Source organism: Neofelis nebulosa, chromosome 6 (assembly GCF_028018385.1).
Source record: "Neofelis nebulosa isolate mNeoNeb1 chromosome 6, mNeoNeb1.pri, whole genome shotgun sequence".
Classification (NCBI taxonomy): domain Eukaryota; kingdom Metazoa; phylum Chordata; class Mammalia; order Carnivora; family Felidae; genus Neofelis; species Neofelis nebulosa.
The window spans coordinates 134348018-134372372 of record NC_080787.1 but is presented as its reverse complement, the minus strand read 5'-3'; positions in this window follow the sequence as shown (position 1 = coordinate 134372372).

The following is a 24355-nucleotide window of genomic DNA, read 5'->3' as shown; positions in this document are numbered from 1 at the left end:
AAGAGGAACTAGGTTTGGTGTGGAGGAAGAAAGGGTTTGAAATTTTTAAAATTAACCAGAAGTGGTTTATCTTTCTTCAATAGCAAAAATAAACAGGTCTGTACCTAGTAGGGGTTTTGGTAACTTGATCCAAGTCCAGAAAAGAGTCTAAGGCCTTTACAATAATGCTAGAGTTTATTGTTCTCAAGGGGTAAGATGACTATTCTTCCTGCATATGATATTTGACTATATTATCTCAGAGAAAGGAATTTTAGCTGTGACATTGTGAGCCAGCATCCCAGGTGAACTTGTGAGGAGAGTTGCCTGGCTATTTCTGGTGGGGAGACTACAGTGGATTTGGAGATCCTCTGACCATTATAACTTGCAGGACTATGGCCCATAGTCTCCCCTCTGAATAATGAATAACTGAAAAGACAAGAGCTTCTTGAATTAATAATTGGGCTAAGGTTTTGGAAGGTAGAAAGGGTGTTGGGATCATCTCTATGTGGAGAGTGATGGAAATTCTCAAGGAAAGCTATGGAAGACCAGACAAATACATTGAGAGGAAAGGCAGCATGGAAAGGAGAGGGACAGAGATAAATAAGATCAGGAGACAGAGTTTTCCATGGTTCACTCTTCTTAGAGAGTCCTGAGAGAGAGATGTCTCCTTTGAAATCTGATCCTTTAGAAAAATGCTTCTTGAACATCCATTCACAGTTAGGTGTGTGATGGGTTGGAGAAAACAAGCACATTGGTGACAAGAAGTAGGGTGACACCCAGGGGACAAACCATCACCTGCCCCCCACATTCTCAGAGCCTTTATCAAAAATGCAGCTGGGAAAGAACACCTCCATCCCCATCCCATCCCATCCCATCCCATCCCATCCCATCCCATCCCATCCCATCCCATCCCATCCTTCAGGTTTTCTAGACAGCATTATCCCTGACCCACAGAGTGAAGAGTCCCACAGAACTACAGCAGCACGGAAGACCCCACTTACCCACGTGGCTGCTTGCCATGGTTTACACAGGAGCAGACTTCAAGACAAAAATAATAAATCTTCAAAGGTATACTGTGAGTACGAAGTGAGACCATTTAAATGTAAATGCTTTTCACTCTATAAAGTGCTGTACAAATAAGATTTTATTTTTTAATGATGTACTATTAATTCAGTTACATATATCTTAATACAAAATTATTGGTCTCGTCTTCTACCTCTAATACCAAAGTAGTTTTCTTAAATGAGTTGAAAGCCATCTTGGATTAGGTATATATTTTCTATCGACCCAATTGGCTTGTTCCCAAGGAAGGCTAGAACAGAGTGTGAATGGACAGCTGAAGCCCAGAGCATAAAAAAGAAAGCAGTATGTTCATTTATTTACTGATCTGTTTTGGAGCACCTACTTTGTCCCAGACCTTGTCAGACCTACCAGACACAAAAAAATAAAATAAAATAAAATAAAATAAAATAAAATAAAATAAAATAAAATAAAATAAAATAAAATAAAATAAAATAAAATAAAATAAAATAGAACAATTAGTGCTGTCAGGAGTTCTCAGTCTAGGGGAGGAGACAGACTACAATTTAGTTGAGTCTAGGACAGGATGTGCTGTTTTAGAGGATCACTCTTCTTAGGAGCAGGTCAGAGTGAAGCATTATATTCCAAGGAGTTTTCCTGCTGTGTGCACAGCAGAATCAACAAAAAACTTCTGACTATATGTCCATGAAAAGAAAGCTAAAATTAATTGCTTAGTGATTGAAACGGCAGGTCTGTTGTTGCCAAGAATTGGATTACTTAGGAACTCTGGGTTGCAAGGAACATAAACCCATTGGAGAATATGACACACAGGAGGTAAGCAGTAAAATAATAATAAACACAGGAAGAAGGAAAACAAATCTCAAACATACAGAGGTGGTATTGTATGGTTGGCTTGAGCATGGGCTCTAGATCATACCACCTACATTTGAATTCTAAGTTCTCTTGCCTATTTAACCATTACGTGACCTTGGGCAACTGATTTAACCTTTCTTGCCTTGGTGTTTTAAAGTGGGATTAGTGAAAGTACCTACTTCACGTAGTTGTTCTGAAGTTAAAGGGAAAATCCTTGAAAGACTCTTAAAACAGTTCTGGCGAAAAGTGAGGGCTCAGTAGATGTTATTCATGAGGAGTGATATGTTTCTAGTCTCCCGGAAAAGCTAAATGGCAAGATTTCTTGGGGGAAAAATGCCGTTTCAGTCTGGCAGGCCTCATGAAGTTTGGAATATCTTGAATGACAAGTCACTGAGAACCTGAGTGGTGCGAAGGACCAAGTTGTTTTGGTTCTACCCCTGACCCAACCCCAGCTCAGCTACAAATCTGTTTGTCTTCACCCAGCCTTCACCACTAATATGACTCAGCTCTTCTCCTTGATTCTCTGTTCTTAGACTCTATCCTTGAGCTCATTGCTCTGCTCTTCCAGCTTCTGCTTACTCATGATGTCCCCATGCTGCTTTTTCTCTGTGTGGCACTTAACTTCTGCCCCCATGCCTACCCTCAGTTTCCTCTCTATTTTGCATTCACATTTACTAAGCGAGAGTCTGATTAGTCACTAATATCCTTGTCAGACAAAATAATCCTATCAGTCATTTACTAGGTGTTTGGCAAGTCAAGTGGGCTCCCTGGAGTTGGGCACTTGCTCCTGGTGCATTCAGCAGTGGCTAGGATGAGGGTATCAGATGGAACAGAGTATGGCCACCTAGATATAAGGATCCACCTGGGTCTGCTTCTCTTTTAAGGGCTTAGACCAGAAACTTCTAGAAGTGGTCAGGGGTTACCTGAAGAAGTATGAGGTTTGAACTCTTATTCACCAATATACCTCCAACCACCACCCATCAGGAAAAGTTAACCAAACATTTTTCTAAGTGCACAAAACCCACAATAATATATCAATATCTTCTGATAAATTTCAAACACAGCAATTAACATGGTTGAAGCCATTCTTAACCATCAAATCTGAATCTTAACCATCACATCTGAAAACACAGCATCTGTGTTTTCTTTCCTCAAAGAATCTATAAAGCTGTAAATTTTTGTCAATCCCTGATCTAATTTTGCTTCTAGTAAAATGAAATGATTGCACTATATTGATCTTGATGATTGCCAGTTCTGACATTCTATAATCTATGACTGTCTGTAACATGTCCTGTGTTGCAGCCTACATCTGTCATTTGTGGGATCCAGAACAAGAGTGCAAATGGAATTCTATAACATAGCATAATAACACAGCACAAAAGTTATACAAACCAAGGAAACAAATAGCTAAATGAAATATGTTTGATAACCTACTTTTCAAAGTGGGAGACTAGATTTAAATTTAGAATTCTTGGGTTCCTTAGAGTTCTAGAATATGACAGTCCCTCTGTACCCAGGCCCCTTACCCTATAGCTTATTCCCTCTTCACTTCTCATCCCAGGCTCTATCCTTCATGATGAGGGGCCTCATGCACACTCATGTAGGTACCCTAATCCACACATGTGGCTCCATTTATACCCCCCACCCCATGCCCCCACTCCCCAAACCATTGTTCCTTGGCCATATCTGAGACCCAGGAGTATGCACACTGTCAGTGGTCTGCTTAAAGACAGACTTTGAGGGGTTTAAGCAGGGAATTTGGGGGTCCTAGGTACTTCTTGTGTAGACTAGAAAGGGGGCAGGCACTTGGCTGCCCGAACTCCTCATTTGATGGGAAAAAGCTTGGCCAAATGAAGGCCGGAGCAGGACCCTCTAAAGTCCTACATGGCTTCCCAAGTAGGGGCCCCTCTTTTCTATGTCTAAGAGGGGTACCTTGCTGCCCATGACTCCTGAGCCTACAACTATCAGATTAAGACAAATAAGTTACCAAATAACTGTTTTGTCCCTAATTTATTTTGCTGGCCTTGAAATTCTGCACACCTAACCTAATAAAAGAACAAATAGAAAATTTAGAAAACAATAGGTTTATTTGGTAAACCCTTGTTTGCATTCTATTGTGTTCAAAGCTGCCAGAAAAAAACAAAACAAAACAAAACAAAACAAAAAACTTGCTTTGTCTCTACAGTGGTAAGGATTCTTCAGGTTCCCAATGCAATTCTACAGTCTGACTCTACAGTCTGACTATAGAGATCTCATGAGGTGGGGGAAAAGATGGCTTAATTGATGAGATTTGACTTTTCCTTACAACATCTACAGGGCAGTGTATTTTAAGATTATGGATTGTTTGTGTGTTATTATATTTTTAAAGAAATCTTCCTGCCAGTATGAAAACTTTGAGAAGCAAGCATAAAAGTCAAGGCATGAGATAATGACATTAATTATAGCTAACATTTATTACACATTTACTAGGTGTCTAAATATTTTATGTGCATTATCTCATCTAACCTTATATGAATTAAATGAGGTAAATGCTATGATCCTCATTTATACATTTCTGAATTATGAATTCCACAAATACAGAAAAGAGGTTACATGGTTTGACCACAGTAATTTGGAAGTGGTCACACGGGATTCAAGCCAACTCTGAGCAAGTCCAAAGTCAAGATCTGTAACTACTCTCAATGCCTATGAGATGAAATACATTCAAACCATCCCTGGCCACATTTCACTTTACTGCCAAAAGCCAAGCCATCTGAACATAGTTTGGTTGTGCTTATTTGTTTAAAGTAACATGTTTTACACACAACTGAATTCCTGTGTCGTGCATGAATGCAACGTGGAAGGAAGTGTGTCTTTAAATCAATGGAGTAAATCAATCAAATCGATGGAGACTGCCGCAGAATGAAAAATCCATTTATTATTATAGAGCGCAATAAAAGTTAGGAGAGCCAAGAGGACAAATAAAGCCTGCTGTATTCATGTTAAAATATTTCACTATAACTTTCTTTCTTAAAGATTTTATTTTTAAATAATCTCTACACCCAAAGTGGGTCTTGAACTCACACCCCTGAGATCAAGAGACACACTCTCTACCAACTGAGCCAAACAGGTGCCCCAAAACATTTCAGTACCTTAAAATTTGAGTGAGTCCAACTATTCATAACACACACAGAGTACTATGCTCTCTCTCTTACAGTACAGGCTGTTGTTAAATTTCTACTCTCCGAACTAAATAATGGAAGTTCTACTTCCTTAAAAAAAAAATGAGAGTACAAGAAACTGACCCTTAAAAGAAAAAATTTTATATCCACAAATGCTACCCTAGATAAAGGAAAACTCTTTTTTCCCTAACTTTCAGAATTACTGCCTGAATGCTGAAATCCCAGAGTTCTGCAAATGGCACGTTTGCTTTGTTTTCTGGGTTAAATTACAATTAGCTCTGTGCTCACCCTGCAGTGAGCTCACCGGCCTCAGCAGGCCTTAGATCCCCTTGCCAGTGAGCTTGCTTTCCTCTGTAGGGAATGCCTGCCATCTCCTTTAAAAACCAGTCATTTAAACCCTTAATATTTGGATTACTGAGAGCAATTTGTTAAAATGTATTTGATCAATGTTCATTGCATGCCTACCTTGCGATAAGCACTATTCTGGCTCTGAGAGTAAAGGAGGCAATGAAATAGACAAAGATCTTACCCCATGGAGCTTCCATTCTAGTGACAGGACACAGAGATGGGACGGGACAGGATAGGACAAACAGGACACAGGATGGGTAGGACATACACGTGGTAGGTAGGGAGAAATGGGACGCAGAGAGTACAGCAGGGAAAAGGCGTAGGAAGTACCAGGACAGGCAGGTTTCACTTCTGTGTAGGGTGCCCAGAAAGGCCTCACTGAGCTTTGTGTAAAAGCGTACCTGAAGCTAGCAAGAAAATGAGACGAGTGTGTACTTATTCAAAGAGTGTTCTGGGCAGAGAGAACAAGTTCAAATGCCCTGGTGTGACTGTGTATTCATTTGCTAGGGCTGCCATAACAAAATACCACAGCAGAAACTAATGTTCTCACAGTTCTGGAGCCTGGATGGCTGAGATCAAGGTATCCACAGGGTTGGTTTCTTCTGAGGCTACCCTTCTTGGCTTGTATATTGTCACCTTCCTACTCCCTCTTCACATGGCTGTCCCTCGGTGCATGCATGCCCCTGGTGTCCCTCTGTATCTTAATATTCTCTTCCTATAAAGACAATAGTCCAATTGGATTGGGACTCATTCTAGTGGCCTCAGTTTAACTCAGTCAGCTCTTCAAAGGTTCTGTTTCCAAATACAGTCACATTCTAGGGTGCTGGAGGTTAGGACTTCCACACAATAATTTAGGAGAATGGGGGAGATACGGTTCAGTCCATAACAGTGTGTAACTGGTGTTTTCAAGGAACAGTAGAGGCCAGTGTGATTGGAGTTATGTTAGCTAGGAGCAGAGTATTAGAGTGGATCATAAAGATAAGTGGGAGGAAAGTCAGATTGTGCAGGCCCTGAAGGTCAATGTAAAGATATTTCCTTTTACTCCAAATGATATAGGAAGTCACTGGACTGTTTTGAGCAGAGGAGTAAAATAATCTTACATTTTAATTTTCAGTTATAGGAAATGGGCATGTCTCTTAAGAGAAGTAGAAAGCTCATCCAAATTAGAATGCCTAGTGGTCCCTAAGGAGATCGGGGCAAAACCTGTATTGATTTGTACCTGATTTATTTTTGCTTCAGAACCTGAAAATTTTGTTTTCACTAGGTGAACCCCTTCTCAGAAGCTCTGCTGATGGATTCCTCCTCCTCCTCCTCCTCCTCCTCCTCCTCCTCCTCCGCCTCCTTTTTCTCTTCCTTCTACCTCCCTTCCTTTTCCTCTTTCTTCTCCTCTTTCTCCTTCTCCTTCTTCTAGCTTTGTCAAATTTTGCTTTATTTATCTTGAGGCTATGTTGTGGGTGAATACAAATTTAGAATTGTTATGGCTTTGAGTGAATTGAGTTATTTTATCGTTGTGAAGGGATTCCTTATCTCTAGTAATGCTTTGGCCTCAACGTTGTTTTATTTGATGCCAATATGGCTACAGTAGCCTTCTTTGGGTAATATTTGCCTGATGTGGTGGTCGTTTCCCTGGTTTGCCAAATGTTTCTGTTCTCCTCCCTTTTGGGCACAGATTAGGACTGCACTTTCTAGACCCCTTGCGATTGGGTTATGGGACAAATTCTAACAAATGATTTATAGATGGAAACAAAACACCTTACCTTCAAGAAGGAGCAAAAATTGATGGTGCTAGACCCTCCTGCTACTACTATGATTACCCCAGTTCAGGGGAATGGCTGTTCGTCATCCTGGGCTTTGAAGGGAGGAGACATGGAGCAGAGCCCCAAGTGAACTGGCAATGGACATGAGTGAAAACTACCTGTTTTTGTTTTAAGCCACTGGGATTCTGGGGTTTGATGCCACAACAAACCTATCATGACTGATTTATCTGAACATCTTCAATTCTTTTACTTTTAATCTTTCTCTATTTCAGAATTTCTAAACCCTGGCACTATTGATATTTTGGCCTGGATGATTCTTTGTTATAAGGGTCTGTCCTATAGCAATCCTGACTTCTGCTCACTAGATACCAGTAGCATCCCCCCACCCCCACATGTGACGTGCAAATAATCTCCAGATGTTGCCCAGACTACCCCTCATTGAAAACCATTGCTCTAGCCTTATAATTGAGGGACTAACTATAAATTATTTTATAAATTTACTTTCTAATACTTTATAAATTCATAAAAATTATAAATTACTTTTAAAGTAATTGTTGTTTTCATTTTCTCACTCTCCTCTGTCCTCTATATTAGTTTGCAAATTACACACTCCATATCCTAGGCATTGTAACATGCATTCTTGCTGCATTTAAGGTCAAGCTTTTCTCATTTCCTAAAGAATACAAGGCTCTTTAACAATGTAACTCTAGTCATCCCCTTCTAATTTATATTTTAGTTTTGTCTAATATTTTACTTTCATCTTGTTTTTTAACACCACAAATTAGAGGTCATTATTATTTTATGAAGTTAGAGTGTGTTAGATTCACCCCACATTTACCAGTTTTTCCTCTTACCATTCATGTATGGATTTCAGGCCTTTAATCTGGGATTATTTTCTTTCTACATAAAGTACATCCTTTAGAATTTCCCTTTGTGAGTGTCTAGTGTGATAAACGCTTTCAATTTTTAATTTGACTGAAAATGTCTGTATCATGCTTTCGTTATTGAAAAGTACTTTCTTCCAGTGTAGAGTTCCAATTCTAAGAATTCTGAATTCAGGGTTTGGGTTTTTTTTCCCCCTCAGCATATTGAAGATAATATTCCAGTAATTTTTCACTTTTTTATTGTCATTGAGCCATTAACCCTCTGTCCAACTGCGTTTCCATGAAGGTGACCAACTTTTTCTCTCCACATGTATTTCAGATCTAATCTTTGTCACCACACTCTGCATTATCACGTGGCTGTTTATTTGCCTTTCTGGTAAATACGAATTTGAGATTTGATGTTTTTAAACAATTTTTAAAATTCTCAGCTATCATCTCTCCAAATATTTCTTTTTCCCCTATCTTTCTATATTATCTCCTTCTGGGATGAGATACATATGGGAAGTTATCATTCTATGTTCCAAGCTGATTAACTGCTTTTTCTTTCTGGATTGAACTACAGAAAATTTCTTCAAAGCCATATTCAATTTTCTTGATTCTTTCTTCAGATGTCCCTACACTTCTGCTTAGATTTAACAGTTCTTTCATATTAATTATAATGTTTTTTACTCCTAGAAATTCCCATTGTTTCTTTGACAGAATGTGTTTGCCATTTTCATGGTCTCTTGATCTTTATACATATTTGGATGAATATCTTTTGAATCGCAAATCATGCTAAATACAGTTATTTTATATTCTCAGTCGGATAATTTCAATATCTGAAGTTTTGCCGATCTGATTCTGGTTGTCCTTATTCTCACTCATGGTGCCTTACTTCCTTGTATATTTTGTGATTGATTGATTGATTGATTGATGATTGATTTTTATTTAGCCTGAGGGTCAAATCTGAGACCGCTTTAAATAAAATTTTCAGTTTGAGGTTTTCAAACCCACCTGTGGACAGGTTTGTGATTATCAATTCTCAGGAGAGGTTTATATGTTTCCTTCACCCACAACCTTAGCTAAGCTAAGTCATTTTCTTTAGCTGCTTCACTCCTGACTGTGCTCAAACATCTAATTATTTTTATGCGATATATGCAGAGTATCGTAGGAAGAGTATAAAATTTGGAGTCAAAGAGACATGTTCCCTACTGATCACCTAAACTATGGCAATAACCTTAACTTCTATGAAATGTGGATAATAACATTTACTTCACAAGTCTACCATAAACGCTAAATGAAGTACAGGTATATATAGTATCAGGCACATAGTAGGCCCACAGTGTTAGTTTCCTTATTTACGGAATGCTCATGTTTTACACAGGTTACCATTTCTGCACATGTCACCTATAAACAAATCTTCCTTCGCCAGTTAGGAAACAGGGAAAACCATCTTGGCCTACCTTCTCTTTTTCAATCTTTATTCACGCAATTGCCTTCTGCTTGCAATGCCCTAGTTACCAGCTACAACAGGACAGTTCTATCTTTCTAGAAGTACAATTTTTACACTGGCATAGACAGTCAACTGAAGTAAGGCATGAATACATAAAAGTTATTCCTCTGTAGGGAGATGTTTGGATGAAGGAATCACACATGCAGAGACACACACAAATCTAGTTATAACTTGCCTCCCAAACTCTGTAAAAACTCTTCATTCCTAGACATCAAAAAATTAGGTTAATATGGTTTGAGGGTTTTTCTCCCCTAAGTTTAGACCAAACAAATCTCATCTCTGTGTGATACTACAGGAGCCATAGTTAAAGATCTATTAATTATTACATCTCTTAAATTTATGAAATGATTTTCTTCAAATTCTATGACTTACTCCATTGGAATTTTCTTGGCATTTAAATTCAGAGGGAAGAAACAAATTAAAACAAAATAAACTCATATTAGTCATTAAGTTTATAGAAATAAAAATTTCAGATTATGTGTTTGGGTCAATAAACATGTATCCCAGTCTTTCATAGTTTTTATATTTGCAGTCATAATTCTAGAAAAAAATATTCATAGCATAGTCACATGGGAAATACCCCAATGTTCAAGGAAAAGTGGATCATTTTCATAGCATAGAATTTACTACATAAGGAGAACACACATGTTCATATTAGAAAGATCTCTACCTAGTGTTAATACATTAATAAACATTAATATATATTTATAAGTACATATAATACCATAATCTGTATCATGTCTCTTCATTCACACTCAAGTCTTAGAAGAGCTCATCACAAATATTGTCAAGATCCTGAATTCTAAGATGAAAAGAAAGTTCTCTCCCTCTTCACAAAGAGGAGTCTTGAATCTCTGAGATCTTCTTCAGGTGTTGGAAGAGTACTGCCTTTATTGAATTTAAGAACAGAAGCTCTCCTCCTCAGAACTCTAAAAGGCTTAGCAACCATAGCACTAGGAATGAGCCTAACTAAATTAACCTTGCCACAAGCATTCTTCAGCTTTCAGGAGGAGTAGCCCAAACCTACTGTGAGAAAGCGGTACCCTTTGGACATTCACCTTTCACACCAAGTTGTGGACACAAACAACTCTGTTTTTGGGGTATTCTGATGTTCAGCCTTTGTATTGTCTGAGAAACATAGCAGGCCACATCCAAGATCATTCAGAGGAAGAAAAGTGAATTCATAAAGAACTCTGCCAACTGTAATATTTTGATGGATGAGGCAAGAGGAAAACATCTTTCAACTTACCCTGAAATGGTGATTGGTTTACTCTCTGAAGCATGAGGACTGAATTTTTCTTGCAATTATATTTTTGCTAGAGTTCTGCTGTTGCCTTTTTACATTAAAAACAAATCCCCTTTGTTAAGCTAATATTTGCCTTAAAAGAATCTTCCAGCAATGCAGTTTCATCATACAACAATCTCAGCATGAGACTAAAATGGCTAAGCTCACAGTTACAGATCATTCAGTCATCAGAAACTATTTCTTGTCCACCTCATTTGTGCCAGACCCTAAGCAAGGAACTGCAGTTAGACCAGTGTCTGGGAGAGAGACAACTCCTAACCTCACAGAGTCTGCAGTTCAATAAGGAAGAAAACAGCTGAATAATTTCATAAAAATGTACAAGGTACAATAATAAAATAGCAGGCACCCTACCTTTGGAGATGTCAGGCAAGGAGTTTCCTCTCAAAGTGATGTTTAACCTGAGACCTGAAAAAAGGAGAAGAAATTGTTCATGTAAGTATAGGAGGAGGGGTGTGCCAGGGAAAGAATCTCCAGAAAGAAAGATGAGCAGCTTGTGCAATTCAAGGAACATTGAGAAGGTCACTGTGCCTGGAGCACTGTGAGCAAAGTGTGGTGGCAGAAAACAAAGCTGGTGGATACAAGTGAGACTCTGTATGACCTTAGAGATTCTTTTAAAATGTTGACCATTATTTTAAGAGCACTGGGAAGCTTTGAAGGTTTTAAGCAGGAGCCTTAAATGGCCAGATTTTAATATTTTAGAAGACTGTACTGTGCTCTGAAGTTTGTCCTCAATGCTTGGAAAGAACAAACAAGTCTCCTCTCTCGGCATAAAATTCAGGCTAAACGCCAGCCTGCAAGGATAGGTTGGGCAAATATGGGTTCTTATCACAGGGCAACCCAGCCTCACTCTTAAGAAAACAACTTCTAGGGGCGCCTGGGTGGCTCAGTCGGTTAAGCGTCCGACTTCAGCCAGGTCACGATCTCGCGGTCTGTGAGTTCGAGCCCCGCGTCGGGCTCTGGGCTGATGGCTCGGAGCCTGGAGCCTGCTTCCGATTCTGTGTCTCCCTCTCTCTCTGCCCCTCCCCCGTTCATGCTCTGTCTCTCTCTGTCTCAAAAATAAATAAACGTTAAAAAAAAAAAAATTTAAAAAGAAAACAACTTCTAAACGTATGACGCCCTAATACCACACAGAGTCATAGCCTGGCACAGCTGTTTCTCACAAGAAAAGAAATCTTAGTTGCCCTTCACTGACATTGACCAGCATTGTGGATATAATAAAATCCTCCTTGTAAGTTTTAATGGTCTGTTCTATAACTCAGGTCATAGCCCATCTTGCAAATAACTTTCTGTCAAAAATCAGGCACTAACACATCATCAAAGAGACCATATTCCTCCGCTTTAATATTTGGGCCAAGAAATGCCACTGATCCTTGGTTCATATCCCAATCTGGGAGTGCTGATTTCTTCCAACTTCAGAGGCTGGTGTTTGGTTCTAGCATTAATTAGAATGTATGCTTTAGAAGGTCAGACTGGGCTCTTTAATATACTGTTTGAGGAAGGAGGTGATGTTCTCTTCCTTTCACTGACCTCCAGTGCCCTCTCTCATCCTTACCTCTGAATCCAGTAGGTTACAAAAGTTTTTTTTAATAGACTTTATTTTTTAGAGTAATTAAAGGTTTACAGAAAAACTGAGCAAAATATACAGAGTTCCCATAGGTCCCCTGTTCCCCCACCCAAGTTTCCCCTATTATTAACATCTTGCATTAGTTACTGTTGATGAACCAAATTCCTATATTACTATTAAGTCCATCAATAATATCAAGATCCACTCTCTGTGTTGTACGGTTCTATGGGTTTTGGCAAATACATGTCATGTATACACCATTACAGTATCATATAGAATAGATTTACTGTTGTGAAAATCCCTTGTTCTCCACTTATTCATCACCCCACCTTCATTCTGGTAACCACTGATCTTTTTCAATGTCTCTGTAGTTTTGTCTTTTCCAGAATGTCATATAGATGGAGTCTTATGTGTGTAGCTTCTTCGGACAGGCTTCTTTCACTTAGCAATATGCCTCTATGTTTCCTCCATGTCTTTTCATGGCCTGATAGCTCTACTTTATTGCTGCATAATATCCCATTGTGTGGATGTATCAAAATTCGTTTATCCATTCACCTATTGAAGAATATCTTAGTTGCTTCCAAGTTTGGCTATTATGAATAAATCCTCTATAAATATTCATGTGCAGGTTTGTGTGGATGTAAATTTCAACTCATTTGGGTAGATACTTAAGATCATAAACACTGGATCATATGGGAAGACTATGTTTAGCTTTGTACAAAACTGCCAAATTGTCTTCCAAAGAGGCCGTGCCATTTGTAACTGCCACAATGCAGGTACCATCAATTTTACCCTAGAGATCCTCTGTGTGGGGGCTGGCAACCTGGGAAAAAATACAGTATTTGGAAAACACAGTACCTTATTCTACTCCCTAGAAAAGTGCATTCTCTGGCTCCCTAGGCAAGTCAGGCACACTGTTTTTCATTTCTTTCTTTTTAATATGCAAAGACCTTTGCTCTCTCTGCAATTTCCTTTATGTCTCATTCCCCTAGAAAATGCATCCCTCCAATCATGCATACTTTAAAAAAAGTCTCTTCTAAAAGTAAAAAGGCTGGGTTTTTTTTCCAGCTAGACATAGAGACATAGAGTTTATACTCAGTGAAGCTCTGACAAGATAGGAGGACTTTCTCCCATGTGCTGGGTCACAGAACACTCTCCCTGGTGAATTTAATCTAGTCCAGTCCACCGAGGCCCCTAAACTGGCCAGTCAGTTGTCATCACTAATTAAAGAGAACATTTTAATGTCACTTCATGAATGATTCACAGACATATCACAGTGTCCTTTGTATTTGCAATGGCATTGTATCACACAACTGAATGTACTTGAAGAATGTCCCAAAGCTCACCAGGAACTACTTCAATCAATATTTCCTTTTTTTTTTTTCCTTTTTGTTTGTCCTTGGCCCTCTTAGGTCACCTTATCCTTGAATTATGGAAGATTTTTATCCCATTTTACACTAATTTACTTCCAAATAAATCATCCTTTTACCATTTTTCCCTAAACCTCATGATTTCTACCTACTTCTATATTCTTGGATTCTATGATACATCATTCCAAACCATTTACCTAAGATTATCATATTATAATTGACCATCACTAAAGCCTTTTGCAATAATCTCCAAAAATACTTTAAACCCCCCATATCCAACTCTAAGGTCAACAAATCAAGCCCATGAGGTGTTTTTAGGCAACTGAAGAGACATTCCCCAAAATCATCACCAACTAGGGTCTCACAAATTTTTCATAGCCAAAATCCAGGAGGCAAAACAATTACTGTTCTTGGCACCAAGACTGACAGTTTTATTACTCTGCTTTTTCCCAAGGATTATCTCAAGATTTTATTCTGTTTATTTCTAATGCTAGAAGTTAGTAGCAGTTAAAAAGAATGTTTCTTTGCTTACTTAGAAATCCATGCCTCCCAACAGGCAGCTTTACAGTCTAAGGAAGAGTGTCATCAACTCTTTTTATGATATTTTTTCTTAACTCATCTCTGCCTGGATGGACAGATGAGATCAGTGCTTGGGCTACCCCTTCCACTCGCCTGGTTTTCCCTTCTACTAGGAAGAAATGACACAGGACTTTGGTATATCCTGACTGTACTTTAAATAAAGGGAAACATTTGCTTCACAAATGGAGTTTTATTTGCCCCTTGATATGTGCAGGCGATGGCAGGGTCACGTACAGAAGAAAGCATGCAAGGGAAACTCAGATGTTTTGCAAAGCAGCCTTTCTTCATCCACATTATTTGTGTCATGGCTGTAGAAGGTATGTCTCTTGACAGTTTTCAAAGGTATGGTGGGACAAACACAAAAGGAATAAATCAATGGAAGGGACTTTACCTTCAAAAGGTTATTTTATTAGTATGTGTACAATACATAAACTATCTTGAATTATCAATACGTAAGCCAAGTAGCCAACATTCATTCATTAGATTATATTTATGTCAAATCTACAACATCAGTAAAACAAAATACAATGATAACAAATGGCTTCTTTCCTTGAGTGGCCATGGATTTTTCTGTCCCAGAATTAGATCTCCAGAATTCTGGAACTTTGGGCCATGACTTTATCAACCAGACCAAATGAACTTTCCAAGTTCTAAAGGAGGAGCAGGTAGAAAATAAGCCTGCATGACAGGCTAACGGTTTGTGAAAAATAAGCACCATATAAAATACCCGGGTTAAAGGAGGACAGCCACCACAGAGAGAAGAAATAGAGGAAAACAAGTGAGGATTGTAAGAAATTTAAAGAGGACGATTTCTTCTACATCACTTAACCCAGAAGACACTTCAAGTGTATAAAAAGAAATCAATGGCTCCCATCCACAAATTTCACATCTTTTGGTTTTCAGCTGACCTTTCCATGAGGCCTTGCCCACCACTGTGATCAGCTTCTTTCTCTTGCACCCTAACTACTTCACATGGAACTGCAGCCCAGCAGCAATTTCTTTATGCTGTGGCATTATTATTCTATGGATTACTATGCCCATGCATCCAGTTAAAAAACAAATCTTTAGGGTCAGAGTCAATCATATTTATTATGCTTCCTCTAAACCCTAAAGGGTATTTAAAGGAATTTATCAATTGGTTCAAGATCCCACAGATTCTAGGTGGCAGGGTGAGATTTAAGAACAGCTCTAGGTGGTGGCAAGTGTCAACTGTAGCACCATGTCTAATGTAAAGGGTGGTCAGCCAATATCATTTGGTAGATTGAGTGATAAGAGAGTGAATGAAGTACAAAAAAATTACATCTAAAACACTAGCAATTTGAGAAGAACATTTCTATAACACCTTAATTTCATTTTCTGGTTTACTTAAAAAAGACATGGGAAGGGATCCAGGGCTGGATATAAGGGAAGCAAGCATTCTTTTTCTTATACTCCCAAAATGTAGAAACCTCCTCTGGCAAGTCATTGAAACTCACATGGCTTTGCCTTTGTTTTTCTGAAAAAAAAAAAAAAAATGAAGATACAACACTGAACACCAGGTTGTGTTTTCCAGTTAGAAGAAGCTTAGATGGCCTGCTCTGTGCCAATCCTTAAAGTGTTGACTGGGATTGTAGAACATTCCAAAATTCCAAAATTCTCAATTATTTATTTTTTAAATAGATACATAAGGAGCATCTGGGTGGCTCTGTCGGGTTAAGCATCCAACTTCGGCTCAGGTCATGATCTCACAGTTTGTGGGCTCAAGCCCCACGTCGGGTTTGTGCTGACAGCTCAGAGTCTGGAGTCTACTTCAGATTCCGTGTCTCCCTCCCTCCCCTGCTCACAATCTATCTCTCTCTCAAAAATGAATAAACATTTAAAAAATAAATAAAATAAATAAATAGGAGAAACGATGATGGGGTATGACCTTTTCCACTTGAACTGACTGAGTGTCACTGAGTGTCACTGCCTCGGTACAGTGATCCAAAGAAAGATCTGGAAATCCATCTGCAACCTGGCTGCAAGTGATGAAATTGGTCCTATTTAAGTATGGGCTGTCAGTCGTGACCCCCACACAGAGCCTGGAAGAATGTGACTGATAAGAGGAAGAAGTGTGCTATCTAGACACAGAGCAATTTATTGCTATTAGTCAGTTATATAGAAGAAATATTGATAAGTTCCTATTATGTGCCAGGCATTATGCTCTATGTTGTGTATACAATGCATACAAGACCAGGCTCTGCCCCTAAGAACCTTACAGAAAATCCGACTGAATCCCAGGTGACATAATAGTTTCTTGATAGAAGCGAGTGAACGTATAAGTAAGGGAGGAAACAGTCCTACTAAAGAAGAGAAAGTTGTGGGACTTGAAGGATGAGAAGCAAGTAGGGAAAGGTATAGAAACAGTGGGGATAGTGTGCACAAATAGAAACATGAAACACAAAGTAGATTTAAATAAGAACAAATAGTTGAGTGAAGATAAAAAGAGTTCAGCTGTATTGGGAAGGTAAAGAGCAAGGATTATGTCCAGGGAGGTAGGGAATAGTGTCTAAGAGAGAGGCAGAGACTATATCATGAAAGACCTTATAAACCTGATAAGAAATTTAGGCTTTAACTTGAAAGCTGTGAAGATTAAAGACATTTAAGCAAGACAGTGCTTTTACAAATATTTAGCCAGGCAGAGTTGTAGAAACAGAGTGTAGTAATTGCCCATTCAGGCTTTGAGGGTCTAAACTGAGACTTTAACAGAAGTTAAGCAGTATAGGCTAGGGACACCTGGGTGGCTCAGTCGGCTGAGAGTCCAACTTCCTCTCAAGTCATGAGCTCATGGTTTGTGGGTTCAAGCCCTAAATTGGGCTCTGTGCTGACAGCTCAGACCCTAGAGCCTGCTTTGGATTCTATGTCTCCTCTCTCTGCTCCTCCCCCACTCACACTCTCTCTGTCTGTCTCTCTCTTTCTCTCTCTCAAAAATAAATAAACATTAAAATGAAGAAATATAGGCTAAATATCAAGGTGACAAAAATCTATATGATTTGAAAATTGATTGAATATGAGTAGATAGAAAAGAATTAAATTACATTGCTAAGAATTCATCTCAGGTGAATGGTTTGGATAGTAAAATGATAGATAGCCATTCATGGATATAGACCAGGCACATGCACCAGGATGAGACAATAAGATGAGTGTTAGATACACTGTAGTGCCTGGGGAATGGAAATCCAAGCAAAGAAGTCCAAGCCCTTGAATACACAGAGATCCAGTCCAGAGATCCAGGTTATAAGTCCAGTTAAAACTTTGAGATCAGATGCTGATGCCATCATTTGGAGAGAAAATACAGAGTAAGAGTAAAACTTTGGGGACAGAACTCTTAAATAAAGGGATGGACAGAAGAAATGAGGCATCAGGGAGGAAGAAAGATAACCAGGGGAGAGTGGGGTTCTATAAGATCCTCAAGGGAGAAGAGGCTCTATAGGAGGGGAATCGTCAACAGTATGAAGTTTCACGGGGCTGATGAGAAAAATGTATATTATTTGTCAAATACAAACTGTAAACATCTATTTATAGGAGCAGAGTTAAGGACTTTGAAAAAGTACTGACAGAAAATAGAGACCTCTTTTGAATATGCTTGGTTGTAAAAGGGTACCCTGATGTAGGGCTTTATGTGAAAGAATATAAGGGTTTGACAGAGGGATTAATTTCAAAGTGAGAACACCTTTAGCATGTTCAGAAGATGCTGAGAAGCCAGTGAAGAGGATAAATTTAAAAATACAGAATAGGGGTAAATATAGAAGATATGGGAGAGGATGAATGAGCTCAAGAACAGCTGTAAATAGAAGCTTCTATCATTAAGGCTAGAGGTGAAGAAGCAAAGATGTGAGTGAGCATGAAGTCTTTCCTCTTTTTATCCCACTTCAACTTCAATTACCTTTGGAAGGTAGATAGCAGCTTCACTAGCTGAAAGAGGAAAAGGCCAGTGTAAAATAAGAAACTTGAACAGTGTGGTTAAAATATGTGATAATCATGGGCTAAATGGGAAAGGAAACCGACCAGAGGTAGACAAAGTTTTGATGAGGAGTGTAAATGGCCCATGTGAGACTGGAGACCACTAAATAACCCTGGCACCAAGAACTCCAGTGTGTGATTTTCTCTAAAGGTTAGAGTGATTCAAGATTTGTGTATGGAAAAACAGAGGTAATCATTAAACACATAGGAAGAGTTTGGTTGAAGTAACAAATTCTGAGGACTTCTCTGAATAGATAAGAATGTTAAATCTTAAGAAGAATGAACAGGGAGAAAAAAAATGAAAGAATTGATGGTCTATAAATCTCAATGATGGCAAAGAACAAGCAAGTGTACCATATATGTAATACACAGGAAGGACAGGAAGAATTTATAAAAGGAACATTACTTTTGGCTCCCATTTACCCTTTAAACCTGTGAGGTAGGAGCAAGGGGTAGAATGTCCTCTACTCCTGGATAAGCAGGATCACAACTCTTCCAGCCCCTCTCAGGTAGGGAATAGATCTTTAAATCACAAACAAGCCAGTAATCAAAACTGTCCAGTTCTATATCAATCCACAATTTGATCCCAAATAAAAGATGAGGCTTGGAGCAGCTGGGTGGTTCAGTCAGCTGAACATCTGACTCTTGATTTCAGCTCAGGTCATGATCTCACCATCATGGGATCAAGCCCCCCATTGGGCTCTGCGCTGAGTGTAGAGGCTGCTTGGGATTCTCTCTCTCCCTTGCTCTCTGTCCCTCCCCCACTCATGCTCTCTCTGTATCTCAAAATAAACAAATAAACATTAAAAAAAAGATGAGGCTTATCTCCCTCCTCATCTTGAGTCAGAGTTATAGGTGGGCTGCCTACCACTTGGGAAGGGCTATGGTTGGCTTCTTCTCTCTTTCTCCCCACCGACTAACTGCTTTTGCAACCCTTGCCAGAATGAAAGCAGAGATAGGTGGAAGGAGGAGTTAAGGGGGATTGGAAATTTCTGATTTGACTATTCCTGTTTAAAGTTGGCTTTATGCTCTCTGAATCTGGCAAGTAATTTAAAGTTTATTCTTTTCTGAAGGAATCTTTTGTGCCTTCTTCACAGATCCCCCTTCTGGACCCCTCTGACTGCAGTTGTCATCATGCACCCAGTCTTGTGCTCTAACTACTCTTGACCCCCCCTGATTTTCTTTCCTGGCTTTTCACCACTTGGCCTCTCAACTGGCAGGTCAACATCTTCACAGAACGAACACACACACACACACACACACACACACACACACAAATACACCGACACACAGCCTTATATATACTCATATATTCATTTCATTTCCTTTTGTGAATTTGAGTCACTGTCTGATGTCATTTTCTTTCAGCTGAAGGAGTTCCTTTAGTATTTCTAGCACAACATGTCTGTCAACAACAAATTCCCCAGATTTTATCTGAGAGTAGCTTTCTTTGACTTTTGAAAGAAAGTTTCATTTGATATAAACTTCTTAATAGACACATTTTTTCTTTAAACATTTTGAGTATATCATTTCCTGCCTTCTGGACTCCATTGTTTTGGATAAGAAGTCAACCATTCATTGTTTGATATCCCCTTATATGCAATGAGTCATTTTTTCCTTGCTGCTTTCCTTGCTGCTTTCAGTATTTTTTGGCTTCCATCAGTTGCGCCATGACAGTCTAGAAGTGGGTCTTTTGTGTTTATCTTACTTGATGTCTGTTAAGCAACTTAGATGTGTAAATTACTGTTTTCACCAAATTTGGGATGTTTTCAGCCATTATTTGTTCAAATATTGTTTTCTCTTTCCTTTCCTTCTGGGAGGCCCATCACAAGTATATTGGTACACTGACATTATCCCACCAAACTCTGAGAATCCGTTCATTTTTCTTTCATCATTTTTTCTATTCCTAAGATTTATCCAACTCAAGTTTAGTAATAATTTCTTTTGCCATATTAAATCTGCTTTTAAATCCCTCTAGTGAATTCCTCATTTCAGTTTTTGGAATTTTTAATTCTAGAATTTTATTTGATTCTTTCCCCAGAGTCTCTATTCTCAAGTTTTCTGTTTGCTGAGTCATTGTCATAGTATTTTTCTCTAGTTCTCTGAGAATATTTATAACAGCTTCTTTGAAATCTTTGTCTACAAAAGCCCATTTCTATGCCTACTAAGGGTCAGTTTCTATTGCTTTTCCCTTGAGCATTTTCCTGTTTCTCTACATGTCTCATAATTCATGAGTTGCTTTTATTTGCCTGGGTATAAATTGCAATGCTTGTCTCCCCATAATGTGCACCTACTGATGACTCTGTTCAGTTTCTCATTCTTATTGTTATAGTTTAGCCTGGATTCTTATGGGTCATCCTTGTGGCTGCATAGCTTGGGTTGTCCAGTAGTTTGGGTTGGGGCCTTCTGCCTATTGATCTGCATATGGACAGATAAGCACACTCCAAGTTTCAGCAAGTTCTAAGGTCTCCCTTGATTTATACTTTCTACTGCAATAAAGCTGGGAAAAATAGTTTTCTAGTAAACCAAGGATGTATGGAGAGTTTATTTCATTCCTTCAATAGAGCTCTCTTTTCCAGAACTTCCTCAGCTGGTCCACTGCTCGCCCTAACCAGGACCACAAAGTTGGGCAAATAAAGCTACAGGTTTTCTCTATTTATTTTCTACCACATTTTTCACTTTTATCTGACATGGCTATTGATTTTTGCCACCTTCCCCAAATTGATTCTGCTCCCTCTGACAATAAAGCCGCTAGGTTTTGTGACCAACTCCTAGCTGGTAAAACAATATTTCTTGCCAACTGTGCTAAGGTGGGAGAGAGAGAATGAAAGTAACCCAAGCAACAATGCCATAGACTTCTGTTCTTACCCAAAGCACTCCAGTTTTTTAAGAATACATGCTTTGCAAATTGTGGTCTACATAATTTGGGCCCTGTGGTCCAGAGCCCTAAAAAAATTTTTTTTTTATAATTTTGTCTAGCTTGTCTGAGAGGATTCACCAGCTTTTTCATACTACCATAATTGGAAGTCTTTTTAAAGCCTCCTTTTAAATGACCTCAAGCTGACATCACCTGTGTGATTCACACATTTGGTCCCTAGGATTCACGCCCTCTGATCTGCAGTTGGAAGGCAGGCAGTGCTTTTCCAGACATAGCCCACTCCCATGCCACCAGTTGTGTTAACTTTCTCAAGCATGAATCAAGCCTCATGTATGTGTGTCCTATGCCTACAGAGATGCCATACCAAGCCGTCAATGTGTTCTCATTGGAGTTATTCTTACTAGACTTGGGATTTGGAAGCATTGCCTCCAATACACACATATTTCCCTCTTTTGGTAGGGCAGACCAAAATATCTCCAAAGAGACTTCTCTTTAGAGAAATCCACCAAAGAAATCCTCTTTGATTCTCTTTATACTCAATAACTGAACAATTATTAGAACTTCAGTGTGGCTTAAGAATGAATGCAACCATGGTGGTTTGACTTACAATTCATGTTTGAAGGAGGCACATATTGTCTTTGGCCTCACTTGACACTGAGATAGGAAGAGTCTCCTTTTGACATCGTGTTGCAAGAGAGTCTGATGAAAGGTTTACAAATTCATAGGTATAGTGAGGTGGCAAAATATACTATAATATGGGGGCTGGTATATTTGGGGCTTACTTAGCCCGAAAGGAAAGCGAGTCTTTTTCTAATTTAGGCATGCCCAGTTTCATCTGTCCTTAGAAATGAATTGACATTCTCCTTTCTTTGTGGAAGGAGGCAACTATTTTCATGTGCTGCTCATGTAGACAGATAATTAAATGAAAAAAAATGACCACAAACATGGAAAGTTTCATTAAGAGGCCCCTGTGGATGCTCCAGTAATTATGCTTGTCAAGGGAAGATACTGTAGGAAGGATATTATGTTTAAAGAGATCACAGTGTTATTAGTATCTTGTTTTGGCAGTCTGAGAAATGATAGCATCCATTAATGTACCACCATCCTTAAGAAGATCAAAGAAGAAACCTCTCTGCCTCCCTTTTTCAGAAGTTAAAAGAGATTTAATAATGGAAGAACTTGGTTGTAATACAGTAAATTAAACAACAGATTACGAGAACCTAACAATTCCTGTCTTTACTTTTATTTTACTCGCTTACTAATTAATTAATTAAGCAAAAGACTAGAATCGTATCTCTAGAAAGCAGTGTTTCAATACTGCCAATGTTGGTCAAGAAAGATTTGTTGAACAAATGCCATCTCTAGCTTCTCTAGGGATATCTTCTATCAAAAAGAAATACTTCAAGTGAGCAATCATCTGTATGACCTGTATGTAGGTTATGGGGAGATACTGGGGGAGACCACATGCATATTCATAACAAGCACATTTATTTTACATGGGAATAGTACTAGAATCAACTATGCGCTAGGATAGTTTCAGCACCCACTGAAAACATTGAGCACCATTAGACTAATTTTGGGGGCCTCAGTTTTTCCATCTGAACAATGAGGAGCTATAACTAAAATCACAGATGGGAAGTAAAGTTTGCCCACTAAAACCGAATGGCAATGGCTATGTTAGTATCACAAAGAAAAGGATTTCGAGCTATACAAGGCCTTAGTGGGAAAGTGTACTCCAATAGATAAGCAATGTTCTCCATGGTCAAAGGGTAAGGGCATAGTGATTTATGTTGCAATTTTGCCATTCTTGGACATATATCTAAGGATTATTTTACTTTAACATTCCATGATTCTATAACTATGTTATAGTCTGTATTATATCTTCTAGAACAGGGCAGTCTAGTATGTAACACAAAATATATCCATTCCATAGAGAATTGAGGGTGAAACTGGTTTAAGATGTAAATAGCTCAGTCACTCATTTATATGAAGAGATTTAGTGAAGGAGAGTGGACAGAGTTCTCTTGCACCATTAATTCTAGACAGATTTTTCATGGGTCAAATATTTGTAATCTCCGGTTTATGTGCAATCATCCCAAGGAAGCTAACTCACCACACCAAAATGTAATTGAATATTAATGAACCCATGCATTTTTATTGAAATTTCACTTTATAAAATGCTTTCACATTCATTTTTCTCCTGTCTTGTTATTTCACAGTAACCCTGTAAGGCAAATATCCTTATTCTTATTCTGGGAAGGAGTCTGATGCTTAGTGAGGTAAGTGAATTGGTTGCTCAAGGCTCCCTGGCTATAGATTGTAAGGATTAAAGATAGCACCTGAACACAGCATATTTAACATCCAGTCCAGAGATTTTTACACCCCACCATGGCTAATCCTTTTCACAAATTAGTTTTCAGTAAGAAGATAAGAAATGACATAAGAGCATTAAATACTGGACAAGGCAGGACAAGAGGCTGGTGGTGATGGTCAGATGTCCAGGGAAGAAAAGTCAAAGCTTGAGTCACACAACTGATTCCCATTACAATATCTCAACATTGTTTACCTTGATTTTAAGACTCATATAATCAACAACATCTCCATGAAAACACTTGATTTTTCAGCCCACTCTTCCATCTACTCTTCCCATAGTAGTTTATCAGCCCACTGGGGCTACCATAACAGAATACCACATTGGGTGGTTTAGCCAACAGAAATTTATAATCTCACAGTTCTTCTGGAGGCCAGAAGTTAAGAACAAGGTGCCATCAGGGTTGGTTCTGGTGAGAGCTCTCTTTTTGGCTTGCAGATGGCTACCTTTTCTGTGTCCTTATCTGGCCTGTCCTCTGTGTGGGCACAGAGAAAGGGATCTCTAGTGAACACCAGCCCTATTTGATTAGGGACCTACACTTACAACCTCTTTTAACCTCAATTACCACCAAAAAGGCACTATCTCTAAATACAGTCACACTGGGAGTTAGTAGTTAAACATACAAATTTTAGGGAAACACAATTCAGTTTATAACACATAGCATAACTTTTAACCTAGTTGTTCAGGCCAAAATACTAGTAGTTACCTTTGATTCTTCTTTTTCCTTCATATTATGCATCTAACCCATATACCTTAAAACGTATCTCTACATCACTTCCAGAGGTCCGGCTA